This window comes from Molossus molossus, unplaced genomic scaffold (genome assembly GCF_014108415.1).
Source record: "Molossus molossus isolate mMolMol1 unplaced genomic scaffold, mMolMol1.p scaffold_m16_p_15, whole genome shotgun sequence".
In the NCBI taxonomy this organism is placed as follows: domain Eukaryota; kingdom Metazoa; phylum Chordata; class Mammalia; order Chiroptera; family Molossidae; genus Molossus; species Molossus molossus.
In genome coordinates, this window is record NW_023425350.1 from 23,504,301 (window position 1) to 23,519,088 (window position 14,788).

A 14,788-nucleotide genomic window follows, 5' to 3' on the forward strand; every position below is an offset into this window, starting at 1 on the left:
AGTTGAAAGTGGGATCGCTGCTCGGGCTGACGGGGTGATGATGCTGTTCCGGGGCATCCTAGTGGCTGAGCGAAGCAGCAGCCTTACCTCTGGAGGAGCCTGGAGGGGGAGGGACAGGCCCCTCTGTCCTGTCTCTTCCTTGCTACTCACAGCCAGCGCCTAGGAAAACAGGGAAGGAAGAAGGGTTAAATCTGAAGCATCCTTAAGTATGTATGTGTTTATTGTGCTGGAGTACTGGAAGGAGGGTAGCAACCTTAGGAATTTGATGGGTCTATTAAAAGGCTTCAATTCTGGGATTTTCTTTAAATACACACATATGCGTATTTATTTATACTTGCAGATTTTAGATTTTGGACAGGAAAATCCGGGAGGCCTCTCTGGTTTGAAAGCTAGTGCACACTGAGTGGAGGGAACACTTCTCAGAGAGAAGAGGCGTTTACTGCGCCCTTAGGACACTGGATTAGAAGAGTTCATTTGCTTGAAATACAAATGCCTCTCACCTGGTATTAAGTCCCATTTTGGCTTTTTGTCTCACATCAGGAAAAAACTGCCAGGACATTAACTTCTGTTTCAATTTCATGTGTTTGACTTAGGTAATTCTGTATGACTTAGCCTAGAAGATGCATCTTTGAACCCTGCCATTTGTAGTGTACCATTTACTTAAGCCAGCCTCCCATAAATCTAAAAAGAACGAGCAGTGTGGAACAGGGTTAAATGCAGTGGAAACTGCTGTGCTCTGAGGAGGACTTTGGGAGGTTCTAAAGATTCTGACCCATGTGTTGTTTTCTCGTGATATATTCTGGTGAGGGAAATGTGGAGCCCAGTGAACAGTCACAGTAATCAAGTGTTTTGGCAACAATAGCCCCGTGTCACAGTATATAGTTATTTTGGCAGTTTGTTGGTGAGCCTTTCATTCCTCTGAAATGATGCGATCCCTCGTGGCTTCCTTTCTTCTGGTAACACCTCATGCACTTGGTATTAGCCTTGAAAATGCCTGGAAATATTTGTTGCCATGATTATATCAGAATTCATGTTCTTTAGTGACACTTTTCATTTAGCTACCAAAACTGTGAGTCCAGGGCATTTTATTTATTTATTTATTAAGAATTCTTTGATACAAGATTGATGGAAAACCTAGCTTGAGTATCCTTCCTTCTTCGTAAGAATGAGGAGTCTGTACATGTCAGTAATTATTTAGGTGCTGACTTTCTGTTTTATTTTTCTGTTACTTTGCAAGGAATGTCTCAGGGGCCAGTATTTCCCTCAGTTTACATTTTTATTCAGAGAGTCATGCACTGTACATGATTATCATAACTAATATGAATAGGAATTGATATATTTTATTCAAGTCAAAGTCTCTTTGGCTGCAATTTTTGCACTAAAATGACCCCTACTGGTTGTATCTGTTAATGAAAACTCTTTTGAAAAACTTCATATTTAATTGGCTCCACTGAGGAAACATTGCATGGTATAGACATATTATCATCGCTAACCTACCTGCTTTGGATGACATGATTTAAATACAAATTAGCATTTCTCTGTTTGCCAACTTGCAGTAATTTTTATATGTGCTACTTCTCATACTGGCTTTAGGAATTGGGGGGGGGATCATGTTTTTAACTGCAGTTTACAAAGTGAGATAGATAAATCAGTGCAGAAATAGACCCTTTCCAACCTTGTGGCCTTAGGTTTTTAAGGCATACTGGCCCGTAGTAGGCTCTCAATAAACGTGCATTGGATAAATGGATGAATAGTTACCACCACAGTAATACCAAAGGAAAAGTATTTTCTGAAAGGTTAAATAATGTGAAGAGTTGGGTCCTGTGAATCACATGACACATACACTTGTACTCCTTTTCGACACTATTTAGATTGTTATTAAGTAAATCCTGATTTAATTCTGTATTTTTAAAAAAGTTTTAGGCTAAGTGCATCTTAAAAGTTGAGCCTAGAGCCGGATAACTAAGGTTTTCTCTGCTTTCCCTCAGTCTAAAAAGTGTGTGCTGGCCTTTGGGAAGACTCAGGTTTCTTTTCCATTTCCAGTCATTTGGTGAGTCTACCTGTGGTCCGTTTCTTGGCTAGGTACCTGCCTCCAGGTAAATCGCCTAGAAGCCAGAGAAACAAGTTTGGATTCTGAACTCTGGAGAAAGAAGACTGGATGGGAGACCTCTTTCAGAGATCAAAGACAGTGTTGAAAAACGACTGAAGTGGGATTTTCTAGGAAGAATGTTCTCATTGCATAGTGACGATTATATATACATATATATGTGTGTGTATATATGTATATATATATAATTTTTTTTAATCCTAACCTGAGGATATTTTTTCCAATATCTTCAGATAGAGTGGAAGGGGGGGAGAGAGAGAGAGAGAAATTGATGGGAGAGAGACACATTGATTGGCTGCCTCCAGCTCGACCCTGACTAGGGCCAGGGATGAACTGCAACTGGGAAGAATCGAACACTGGACTCCTTGGTCCGTGGGCCAACGCTGAGCCAAACAGGCCAGGGCAGTGAGGATTATATTTTGAGATAAAAGGGGGTAAGAACCACTTTTTTCTCCTAATGTGGAATAGTACTAATGCTTCGGTTAGGGGTAGGGGGAGGTGCAAGGGAGTATGATCAGTCTTCTCGTAAGTAATAAAGGGCAGGTGATGGCTTGAGTTTGACAGTTTGTGAGGACAGTGACTTAGAACCTGGTGGATACTATTGAGTGGCTCCGAGAACTTTGTTGTGCCAGGTGATCGGTATTGCAGATGAGCAACAACTTTCTTCCCAGTGATTATTTCTTCAGTGGCTTCCTCTTTGTGGTACTTTCCTGTTTTTGCCACTGCCATCTAAAAACTGCCTCTTTCAAAACACAATCCTCCTTTTATTTCCCCAGATATTTTAAACTTTCCTTCTAGCCACTTTTCATAGGGCAATGAGTAGAAGAATCAAGGATATGTTCCGAGTATTACAGCACAGAACAGAATGGTTTTCTGATACTATTGCCATTATGTGTGTCATTTTCTATCTTAGAATATTTAGGTAGAGTGAGCTTTTCCATGTTGGAGAGAGAGAAGCAAGCAGAGGGCTTATAAAAGTACATTCATCGTGTATGGGAAGAGAAACCAATGCAAGTAAACAAGGAAATAATTAGTTCCTCCCAAAAGTAAATATTGACAAAACATGGAGAGACTATTCACTGCACATATACAAATGACAGGACTTTCTGACCTTCACTTTGACTATCAAGCTTGCAGAATCCTCACTGTTATTGAGGAGTCTGGTCACATAAAACACTTGGCAAAGGAATTGCATAGTACCCGAAAAGCAAAAATAGCAAGTCTAGAGACATTTGCAGCCATTAATACATATTTAGCAGTGACCAGAACAGTCAGCAAGCAGTATGATGGCAGTGCAGTTGCAAACAGATAGGTTAATTTATGAAGAAAATTATGCTGAACCATGCTTAGCTATGGGCATTATATCCAGGTGGAAAAGGTATTTAATGACTTGGTGCACGTATCTGTGTTTTGTGGGGCTTGATTAACATGTGGTGATCTAGATGACAAGGGGATAGCTTGGGGACACAAGGGGACAGACATTATGAAGTTGGGGGAAATAGATAAAACCAATGATCATAAAAAGATAATGTCTCAGTGGATTGAGTGCCATCCCTTGGACCGAGAGGTCCCTGTTCAATTCCTGGTCAGAGCACATGCCAGGGTTGCAGGCTCCATCCCCAGTAGGGGGCGTGCAGGAGGCAGCCAATCGTTATTTCTCACATCAGTGTTTCTTTCTATCTCTAAAAAAATCAATAAAGACATATTTTAAAAAAAGATAATGGAGTGGGAGGACTGAAGAATGACAAATGGGAGAAGGGAAAAATATTGAATTCATCTTAGGGCAACTATGTCATCCTTTGAAGAATAATCCAAAACACATTCCAGACACTAATTGTGAAATTCCTGAAAAATGTGGGTGTGTTTAACATCTTTCAGGCTATGGCACTGACATGAGAGATGGCAGTGCCTCCTCGTGTGAAAATGCTACCAGATAGGATGTGGTAAAGTGAGGGGAGGCGAAGTGTGTTTGGTGAAGCAGGTTCCTCTGACACTGTGTTCCATGAGGCACGTGCAGTATCAGGATTTTGGAGACGCCCTAGAAAAGCTCAATTATTTGAGGAAGAAACAGTGGACTGGCCAAGCGTGCACGAATAAACTGAAAGCCTTCCTTCTCAGAGATTGAATTCTCCAAAGCTGAATTGTCAAAGATCTGACTTGTCTTTGCATAGAAATCACTCATTCATTGATCTTCTACTCTGTACAAGGCGTTCTGCCTGGGCGGGGGAGCAGCTGAAGAGCCTGGGGACCTCTTAGATGAGTTCCCCACTCTTACACTCTTTTCATCAAGATAAAGAATAAGGCAGCAAGACATTAAAAAGTCTACATAATAATATAAGTTCAAGCCAAGTAGAAGTGATTCTGCGAGTCTGTATACGTATGATTAGTTCGTGAGTGATTAAAATTTGTTCTAGGAATCACAGGCTCTGAGATGATCTTTTCAGGCTCTGGAAAGGAGAACTGAAAAGGAGAATTCAAATTCGAACTAAATTTCAGAGTATGAGTAGGAGCTCTTTTGGTTGGGGGGAGGGAACCCTCCCCATTCTTAGAGCCTGTGCAATACATAACAGTGTTTCCCAGCATCTAAGATTGAGACTGCATTCTTAACACTTTACTAGCTATGGTTCAAAATGGCAAATTGCCTTTTGAGAATGATTTTCTCTTTGTTCTGGCTTGTTCCACTAGGCGGATGGGCATGAGCAGTGAACGGAGAGGTGTCCCTTGACCGGCGTCTTCCAGCTTACCCACTCTGCTGCTTGTCCAGGCCAATTAGCCTGGTCAAATCGTGGAAAACCTGTGTGCTTACACAAGCCCTCCTCTGGCTTATGGACAGAGGAAGGGTTGACTGTACTTAAATTTAACAAAGCTTTCAAAGTTTACACTAGTAAGTAAGTTTGTTTTCATGTGGGCTCACATGAAAAAAGAAAAAATGATCCCTTTTTCATCTGTTACAAAATGAACAGATTTCACTTCCTTACCTCCCTTCTCCAACCCTGATTAACTGCCAGTGTAAAATACTTATATTAGAAATTTGGTTTCCGCAGTCACTTCTGCACTCTGCTTTTCTGTGCATCTCAGTTTCCTCATCTGTGTAGTGGGTTAATAATAGGATTGCTATAAAGACTCAGTGAAATAGCACTTAGAAGAATAAATGGCATGTAGTGAACAATAATAACATAGCTGCTACTCAGTGTAAAACAACTGATGTGGACTCATTCTCTTGTTCTGTTTCACCGTCATCCACCTAAGTAATTGATCATCAGTAGTTAAGGAGTTTAAATTCTATGGAAGGGAGCATATTATTGATTTCAAGTCCCTTCCCCTCCCCTAACACCGTCAGAGCGCCATTTAAATGCTATTGAACTAAAGCTTATTTAAAGGCCTCTGAAGTTATTTTGCACCTTGTCCTCCTGATGCCCCTTTGTTATACTTTGTCTAAATAGTTTCTACCAAGTTTGTATATTTGGGGTAAAAGTAAACAAGGAGGGATCTGTAATTTTCCTCATTAAGTCGTAGGAATTGCAGATGTATAACCATTTATCTGTGGGCTAATGTTTTATTTGGGAAAGAGGTGCACCTAAACTTGCTGTAATCGGTAATGTACGTTTTCCTTCACATTATATGGTGGAGGGTTTTGCTCCTAGCTCTTGTAGTGTTCGCACTGAGGGTTACCACAGGATTTGGCCTGGCTTGAGCTGAGGAAACCACTTGTCTTGCAAGGGACCCCCGCCACCTGTCGCCCCAGTTGTACAAGCGAGGCAAACCCAGAGGCCCGACATTGAAGCAGTCCATTTCTCTGTTTCCTTCCCAGCCCTCCCCGTTTTCCTGCCAGTCTTCCACCCAAGTGTTGACTGAGCAGCTCCTATGGGTCTGCTTTCGTCCGAGGTAGTGGTGATACCACTTCTTCAAGGCTGTTTCCCTACCTGTTAATAATAATAGGTACCACCTGTGCGTGCAGCGAGGGTGAAATGAGAAAAAACTGCATCTGAGATGTTAACGAGTATATGTATCACCTGGGGAATCTTGTTACATGCAGGTTCTGATTCGGTAGGTCTGAGTCGGGCCTGAGATGCTGCCTTTTTAATAAACGCCAGGTGATGTCAGTGCTGCTGGGCCAGGGGCCTCGCTTTTAAGGAGCAAAAAGCTGGTGCGTCCACGGAAAGCACGTGGCACAGCGTGTGGCATGTGATGAGACCTGCCATTATGATCATTGTATTTCAACCCCCATAAATAAGGTAGGGCCCTCCTTTCACAGAGGCCTGGGCAGTGCTGGTTAGTGAGACAGTTAATTATAGCCCACAGCAGGGCCGGAGCCTGAGATAAGGAAGTGCTGGGCCTCTCAGGAGAACTGTGAGGGGCCCAGGCCAACTCCGACCATGAGGAAGAATTTAGGGGAAGACATAGCACCAACCAAGGCCCAAGGGTCCCCTTTCCTCCTGTCTGTGCATGCTGTGCTAGGAAATAGAAAATAGGCAGGGGGGCTCCATAACCCCGTCTTCAGACCTCAGATCTCTCATTGCTTTGTGAACAGCCAGCTTGCCTAGGTGTTTGGGGCTTCGGTTTCCTCATCTGTGAAAATGGAATTTTAATGGCTTTCTGTCAAGTAAATATTATAGTGAGGATTGGAGAGAATTAATACATATATGTGTTCCATATATATTATATACAAATATATGTGTATAATGGCCAGTATTCCTGGTACCAAATAGCTTCCGTTTTTTGTGTGTTTTTTTTTTTTTTATCCTTATCTGAAAATACTTTTCCATTTATCTTCAGATAGAGTAGGAGAGAGAGAGAGAGAGAAAAAAAAACAACATTGATGTGAGAGAGACACATCAACTGGTTGCCTCCTGCAGGACCTCTGATCAGGGCCGGGACTGAACCTCAACCGAAGGGCGTGCCCCTGACCGAAATCAAGTTCGAGACTCTTCGGTCCCAGGGCTGATGCTCTAACCAAATAGATTTTAAAAAGATAATTTATATTAAATTCTGATTTCCATTGTAATTTTCATCCTTTCTCATTTTCTTCTTTGTTAGCTTTCGCTCTGTAGGTTTTTTAAAACTACTTGTGGACACACACGTACACACACACACCCACCTCGTCCACACCTGCCTGTCTCTCTGACAGAGGACTCAGCGGAGAAATTTTGGCCTCAGGTGCTTGTCAGGGAGAACTGGGCGCGAGTCCAGGGAGTCTGGACCAGGGACACGTTCGCTGGTCTGACCCCGCACGTCGGTGACTCCCAGCCCCTCCGGCCTTGCAGCGCAGTGTGGACATTTGCTTGATTTTGTGGTTTGATTCCTTTACTTCCAGGAAGCTATTTCAAGGGAGTATTTTTACAAAGGTGACGTATCTTAATATTGATGGCATATGGTGTTATGAAAGCAAATTAAATTTTCTTTTATTAGAAGTTTTCTGTGAGTTTCCAAACATCACCGGAGGTCCCAGATATCGCCAAGGCCGGGTTGGGATGCCGGGGGTGACGGAGGAAGCGGGCCTGGGAGTGAGCAGGAGATGGTGTCCAGCCCGCGTCCACGTGTTGCTTTTCTCGATCCCGTGCCTTCTGTCCCCCTTTTCCGTGCGCTGATGCTGCAGCCTCACTGTGGCTCTGCATTGTGGTGTCTCTGAAAGTCTTTGTGTAACAGTGGAAGGCTGGAAAAGAATACCTAGAATTAAAATATCTGATGTTCTTGTTTCCGTAGTTCCTAGCCTAGGTGTGGCCCCACTTTAGGAAGACAGAACTGTAACCCTTCCTTTCTTCATGTCTGGAAGTGTTACTTTTGTTTTTAATCCTCACCTGAGGATTTTTTTCCATTTATCTTCAGACAGAGTGGGAGGTAGGGAGAGAGGGAGAAAGAGAGAGAGAGAGAGAAAGAGAGAAACATTGATGTGCGAGGGACACATTGACTGATTGCCTCCCGCATGACCCTGACCAGGGCTGGGAACCAAACCACATCCAAGGTTGGGCCCGGATTGAACCAGCAACTCTTTGGTCCAGGGGCCGACACTCTAGCCACGGAGCCAAACTGGCCAGTATTACTTTTTATCCAGTAAATAGGGTCGGAGAACTCACAAGGCAAATGCTTTATGTTGGCTTTTATGGAACAAGGAGAAAGAACTTGATGAAGATACAATCCTAGGAGTCAATAGTTGACAACTTTTTTATTTTCTTCTTGACAACCAAACTTTTTTTTATCACACAGTAGAAATAGATTTTTTTCATGTTACTAAATACTGAACACTTTTAGTATTTAGTAACATGAAACCTGCAAGCAAAATGAGATAAACTTCCAAATTTCAGGGTTTCATTTTAAGTATATGTTTGTCAAATCAAAGAATAAACCCTAATTTGGAATATGCTGAGAATGTTTCTCTTACGAACATTTAAGAAAGAAAATTGGGTGTTAATTATATTTAAAGGTGTTGCTATATTACATTTTAAGTTTGAGAATATAATTTGAAGCATCTGCTCTGGAAATTTTAGCCAAGTCTTTAACACACACTGGCTACAGTAGGTTAAAAAATATATATACATGCACTCTCACACTGTAGGAACTGTGCCTGTCTTATTTAGCATTTCAAAACAAAAACCATAAACAAACATCTCAGATTCAAAACAGAAAGGAATTTCTGGCAGGGCAGAATGAAACCTGAGCCTGCAAAGTCCTGGTCTACAAGAGGTAACTTATTTAGCTTCTTATCCAAAGGCCACAAACAAAACAGTTCACAGCTGTGATCAAACGAAGGTATCTTCACATGGGACAGTTGTGATATCTCTTTTTTTAAAAACTCCAAAAGGCCTGCCAAAATGAGGCAAAGCTACCTTGAGGAAGTTTGACCTGAACTAGACTTTTAGTATTAAGAATATATATAGCACGACCACGGCAGCCCTGGAGCGCGTGAGGAATCCTCCCTGCAGGATGTGTGGGCTTCGCGGTCCCCTCAGAGGGTGTGTTTATAATCTGCAGAGGAAGAACATTCCATCATCTTGTCACAGGCAGGTCTTGAAAACCTTCCTATTGTTTTGCACTTTCCATAGTTTGGAGCTTTGCTTGTTTAAAAAAAGTATCGACATTTACATTCTGAGTGAGGAAAAGGGATAGTTTTATCTCTGAAAGCCAAAGTAGAAAGATTATTAAATGGCTAGGGAAAGATTGGGTGTGCTGTTTCTTTTTCAGAACCATTGAGCTCTCATATTGCAGACAAATTTTAGGAACATTTATCACTACTATCTATGACAAAGTGAAGGGTCACATAAATTCTCTATATTAATCAAAAGAATAAGTGGGTTTGTGTACATCCTAGGTGTTGCAGGAAGGATTTAAGGCTGCTCAGAAGGTAAATACCACAAAATTCTTGTGCATGTAGATGGCTTGATACAGGGGGAAACAGCCATGGCTTCTAGGTCCCCTTCCTTTCTTAGTAGCTCAGTAACTGAAATAAAACCTCCTCGACTTCCCTTCACTTGACTTCGCCTTAATTTGTCAAAAGGACATTAAATAGTTACGGACAGGAAGGCAGGGGAACTGAACCAGATATCTTAAGGCCCTTCTGGTCATAAGATCTATGTTTTTATTACAAAGGAGTGCTGGGCAGGAGTCAAATATTACCTTGTGTTTGCAGAGCGAGGTGGTAGTGTCTACATGATTCTTTGCCAAACGCTGTAGACAGAAGGGCTTGGAGGAACAGAGCGAGAGTTCTCTCCCCTGGTTACGTTTAGTGGAGGGGGTGGAGACAGCAAAACGTCGTTATCTATTGGGAAGTTAGTGACATCTTTTAAGTGCTGGCAATCTTTAAACTTTATTAACTGGCCTAATCTGGACCCGGTAGAATTTATGCCTCTCTTTTATGTCTGTGCTGGCCTGCTGCTTTCGCTCTTTCTCCATTCTCTCATTTACTTCATTAATTATTACGACTGTGAGGTAGGTGGGTGACAGATATGCAAGGGGAAAAGCTTGAGCAAAGACAGGCCAAAACTTGCTGAAATTCACATGCTCATTTCTGCCTCTGACACTAGGCGAGTTGAGTAATTGCTGTCTCTCCTAATACTGCAGGCAGCAGCCAAATTCTCAGCATTCTTTTACCTTTGCTGCTGTTTTCACTTGCCAGGGAGTCTCCTTCAGGAGCAGACTGCATTTAAAGGCACATAACAGAAATGGTGTGTGAAAGGAGAGGCCCTGCCTGAGTGGGGCACCTGGTGCCTCATATTTTAGGATGAAATGATCAGTCTCTGCAGAGGGGGGCACCTGCTGCCCCCTGGCCAGCTCCCTTCGTTCGCCTCCCTGTGTTGCACCCTCCCTGGGTCACTGAGCCCCGGACCAAGAAGCTGTTTTTACGTGCCTGTGGGACAGCAGACCGTCACTGTATTTCAAGTACAGGCCGACAGTGAAGCTTGGCAAGGGGTCTCCTGGGATCTAGAAAGTCCACCCTTCCTTTGCATGCTGTCCATTGGCAGGGCATTGAATGAAGGGAGGTGGTGTGGACCTGTGGCTGTGAAATTTGATGTCATATGTGTTATTCTACAGAATGTGATGCTCACACAGCCCGTGGTGTACACTAGCAATCAGATTTCCCTGCCTTGTGGATATTACATTTTTGCCAAGAGCAGCCTTCCAGAATGAGGTGCTAGTTAATTCCAGTTGGGCATTTATTCGCTAACAAGTCTGCTGAATACTAAATGCTCCATTTGGGAGTGTGTGACATGAGAAAACTCAGCAGCTAATTATTATGTAGATCTCTTCCATGATTCTCACTTTCAGTGGAATTACCTACGTTGCCAGTCCCTAGCGATATGAATTTCTTTAATTTCTTAGTTTCCTGTAATATTTTGCTTTCTGCTCCCAAAGATTTTTTTTTAATTGTTTTTGCTTCAATCTGGAAAACGGCTGTAAGTTTACTAATAACAGGGTAGACGTTGCACATTGTGTAACAAAAACTCCTAGTGGCGTACTGTGGCTTGCTCACCTTCCTTCTTTTCTCTTCTAAAGATAATATCAAAAGCTAAATCCTGTTCCGGATCTTATCCTCTCTTTTCCAGGGTAGATTTCTGGATGGCTACTAGTGGTGTCGATTGAAATGACCACTGAAGGGCTGGGTGTTCGTTTACTAACCGGAGCTTTTGACTAAATAGGTTTGCTTGACTCCTTAGTGTATCAATGGGTCTTTATTTGGTTCTCTTCCTGCTCAGTTGGTGCATATTAGCTTAAGAGCGTTTAAACTGTGGGGGCAGTAATGAGAGTCTGACTAACTGGGCCCACACTTCTCTCTTGGAAGCAGCCCGAGGAGAGGGTGCGTTTGCAGTCCTCAGAGTCCGTGCTAGAGGTCCGTGTGGCTCCTCCCACACCCACGTGTTTGGCTGTGGTTTGACCCTCCTTCCCTGGTGAATCCCTGCCACGACCCAATGTGGGCTGGATCCCAGGTGCCCCAAAGCCACCGGGAAGGTTTGCTTTCCTTGTGCCTCCACGTTCTTCCCAGCACAGCTGCACGCGGCTCGCTCGCTCTTCGTAAGCCAGCGAGGACCCTTTGCAGTGACGGTGTCTGCACCAGCCGGCTGGCAGGAGAGAGAGTTCAGTGGAAATGTTTGGGGGGGGAGCGTTTGCCAGTCCATAGAATTCATTTGACACTGTGGGATATGATCCTGTGGGTCAGAAAGTGGTAAGACTTCATAAAACAAGCATCTTTACAGGGTGTGGTAGACTTGCTGGTCTACAAAGATGTGCCCAGGATGGTAACATACATCTGTAGTATCAGCAGCTGGGCTCCAGGTACAGTTACAGATAGGACTTTGAGAGGCAGGAAGCTGTGATAATTCCTTCTTTCAAGATGTACTAGTTAACCTTTGTGTCTTGGACATAAAGTGCGTGCGTGTGTGCGTGCATGTGTGCATTAGTGGCTGCTGAGGGCTCAACGCAGATAAAGAATACTTGGCATTGTATTATGGATGTGCTGACAACTTGCATGCCTGGAGCAAATTAAGTATACTATCTGCTCTGTAGATCAGCGACTGAAAATGACTTCTCAATAAATAAAGATTGTGCATTGTCTTATTACATTTGGAGAAAAACAATTCTAATTAAAGTGCTTCGGCTTTTAAACAGCCTAGTTAATCGGGAGATCTATATGTAGGCAAGTGGAGTTCAGTAAATTACTGACTTATTTCATCTTTTGGTGATTGGGACTAAAGTTTTATTACCCTGAAGGCAATGTGGGATGATTTTTTTTTTCCTTGTAGGTTATCACTAAATATAATTTTTGGCCTTACATAGGAATTTTAGATGTGATAGCAGAAAGGAAAGACAGAAACCTAGAGTGAGAAATGGAATACCTCTGTAAGGAAATAAGCAAAATCAAAGAAGCCAGAAGTGTTTTTGTTGTGGTTGGAAGGAGATAAAATATTTTCAAAGACTATACTGGGGAAAGGTGAGCCCTCAGCAACCAGGTTTATTGACTGACTATTCAGGAAAGTGTATTGGATGCTTTGGAAAGAAAATGGGGAAAAGATTCTCTGCCAAAAGAGTTCTGGAAAACTTGAGGGAGATAAAGTGTTTACATGTTTTAATAACATAAAACATGTCCAAAAGAAATATATAATTACAGCTGCATTTGGCAGTGAAAATAGCCCATGTATTATATTTTTTAAACTGTGTGTGAATATGTAAGCATGTGCCCTTGAGTCAGAAATGCTTGGGCGATACTGGTTCTTGAGAGAATGGAAAAGTAGAAGGTATTAAGAGCTGCAGAGAGAGAAAACATAGGGGTGGCTGCCAGCAGAGGAACAGGGAGCTTTTCCTTTAGAAGGAATATATTTCATATGCATAATGATTCCAACTTTACTTAAAAAAAAAAAAGCTTAGTATAATAAGCATTTAACTTCCATGAGAGCTCAGTAATTTGCGTGTTATTACAAAAAGCCCACAGGTAAGGAGAAATTAGACTCCTAAATTCAGTACCTGACTATTCTCCTGAGGTTTAGGTTTTCCACCTTTATTTCAAGTTTGTCTTACACAGAAGTTCTTTGAGAACTGAGAAAATTAGGAAGTATGTTGGACACGTACTAAAATCTCTTTCAGCCAGAGATGGGGGCAAAGGCAGCCACTGGGAAATGGGTGCGGGGTCGGCTTTCAGATTCCCGAAGTTATCTTGACATCCTCCTAAAGGTGTTCTCATCCTTCGAACCTTACCATTTTATGTTGGTTCCTTTGCGAAGCCTTCCTGCCCTTGCTCACTCCACACCCCGGTGCCCACAAATAGCACTTTCTCCTTCCCTTGTTAGAGCACTTTTCATACTGTGTTAGAGTTCACATTTCTGAACCCCTGCCTCATTGTGATCCACCCAAGTGCCAGGAGTGTGTGTTATTCTAGCGCTTGGCTCACAGGAAGAACTCAATGAGCATTTGTTGACTAAATCTAGACTCAAGGTCATCCAAGATATTATACCAAAACTTTTCCATCCGAACTGTTTGGTTTGCATTGTGGAAACTGAAACAAACGACCGGCCCTGTTGAGAGAATCCCGGAGAAGTCAGAGTATTGAAGAAGGAAGCTGAAAACTGGTGAACCAGTCCGTACCCTCTCCCCCCACCCTGAAGCCTCCTGGGCTTTATTTTTCCAATTTTGCCATGTTGGATTAGTTTCAGTTGTATTTATTTTGGCAACTATGTAAAGGTGTGGTTTTTTTTTGTTTTGTTTTGTGAGTACTTTTTTTCTTGCCTGTTTGTCATAAAGGTGTCATCTTTCATTCACCAACCCTTCATCAGCTTGTAAGAATTTTTCTCATGGGCGTCTGCTTATGACCTTCTTACCACCGGGGCTCTAGTGCCCTGAGCTGTGGAGATACTGTGCTCAGCTGCTTGTAAACAACTGATAAACAATTATGAATTATTCTATAGCTGCACTTCAGATGGCCATATGAATGATTGATTATAATAAAACAGACTTTTATATTTTCGGAAAATCCAGGATTGGGTCTTAAACTGACCTAGAGGGAGTTTAATTTAACAAACATGTATTGCATTTTTGTGTCATGCCAGTGAATGACACAACCTATTTACTGCTCCAGGTGATCTCCAGTGTCCTCAGGAATTTCTTTGGGGAAGGAAATCCTAAACCCACAACAGAAGGGTGGAAGCCGGTAACTGAATAATAAAAGTGCCTCACAATGGTTGAAACAGGAAGTCCATAGGAATGCAATATAAGGAATTTTAAAAAGCAAAATCCCATTTGGACTCACTCCAAACCCTATGACTTCAGGGATTGAGGAATTCTTGATGACTCATGGCTGGAGTCCCAACTTGTTATTTAGCTGTGTGGAGTTGTTTTTCCTTGGGCAGCAGTCATGAACTCTTTGTTTGTTTGTTTACTTTCTAAAGGTCCTAAGGTGATTTACAAATTAAGACATTAGACACTTAAGCCCGCCGGTGTGTCTCAGTGATTGAGCGTCAACCCATGCACCAAGGCGTCACCAATTCGATTCCTGGTCAGGGCACGTGCCCCGGTTGTGGGCCAGATCCCCAGTGGGGGCCATGCAGGAGGCGGCCAATTGATGTTCTCTCTCATCGATGTTTCTCTCTCTCTCCCCTTCTCCCTTCCTCTCTCTAAAATGAATAAAGAAAAAAAAAAGACATTAGACACTTAAGGATACAACAGCAAATTACAGCCTTTGGGTGATACTTTTGGGACTAG

At 42.5% G+C, this 14,788-nt stretch overlaps 1 protein-coding gene across 2 annotated transcripts in view; it reads left to right on the plus strand.

Moving 5' to 3' along the window:
• The window catches only part of CRIM1 (cysteine rich transmembrane BMP regulator 1), a 179,446-nt gene that overhangs the window by 1,328 nt on the left and 163,330 nt on the right, over nt 1–14,788 (plus strand). The gene's annotated exons all lie outside the window — the stretch shown is intronic.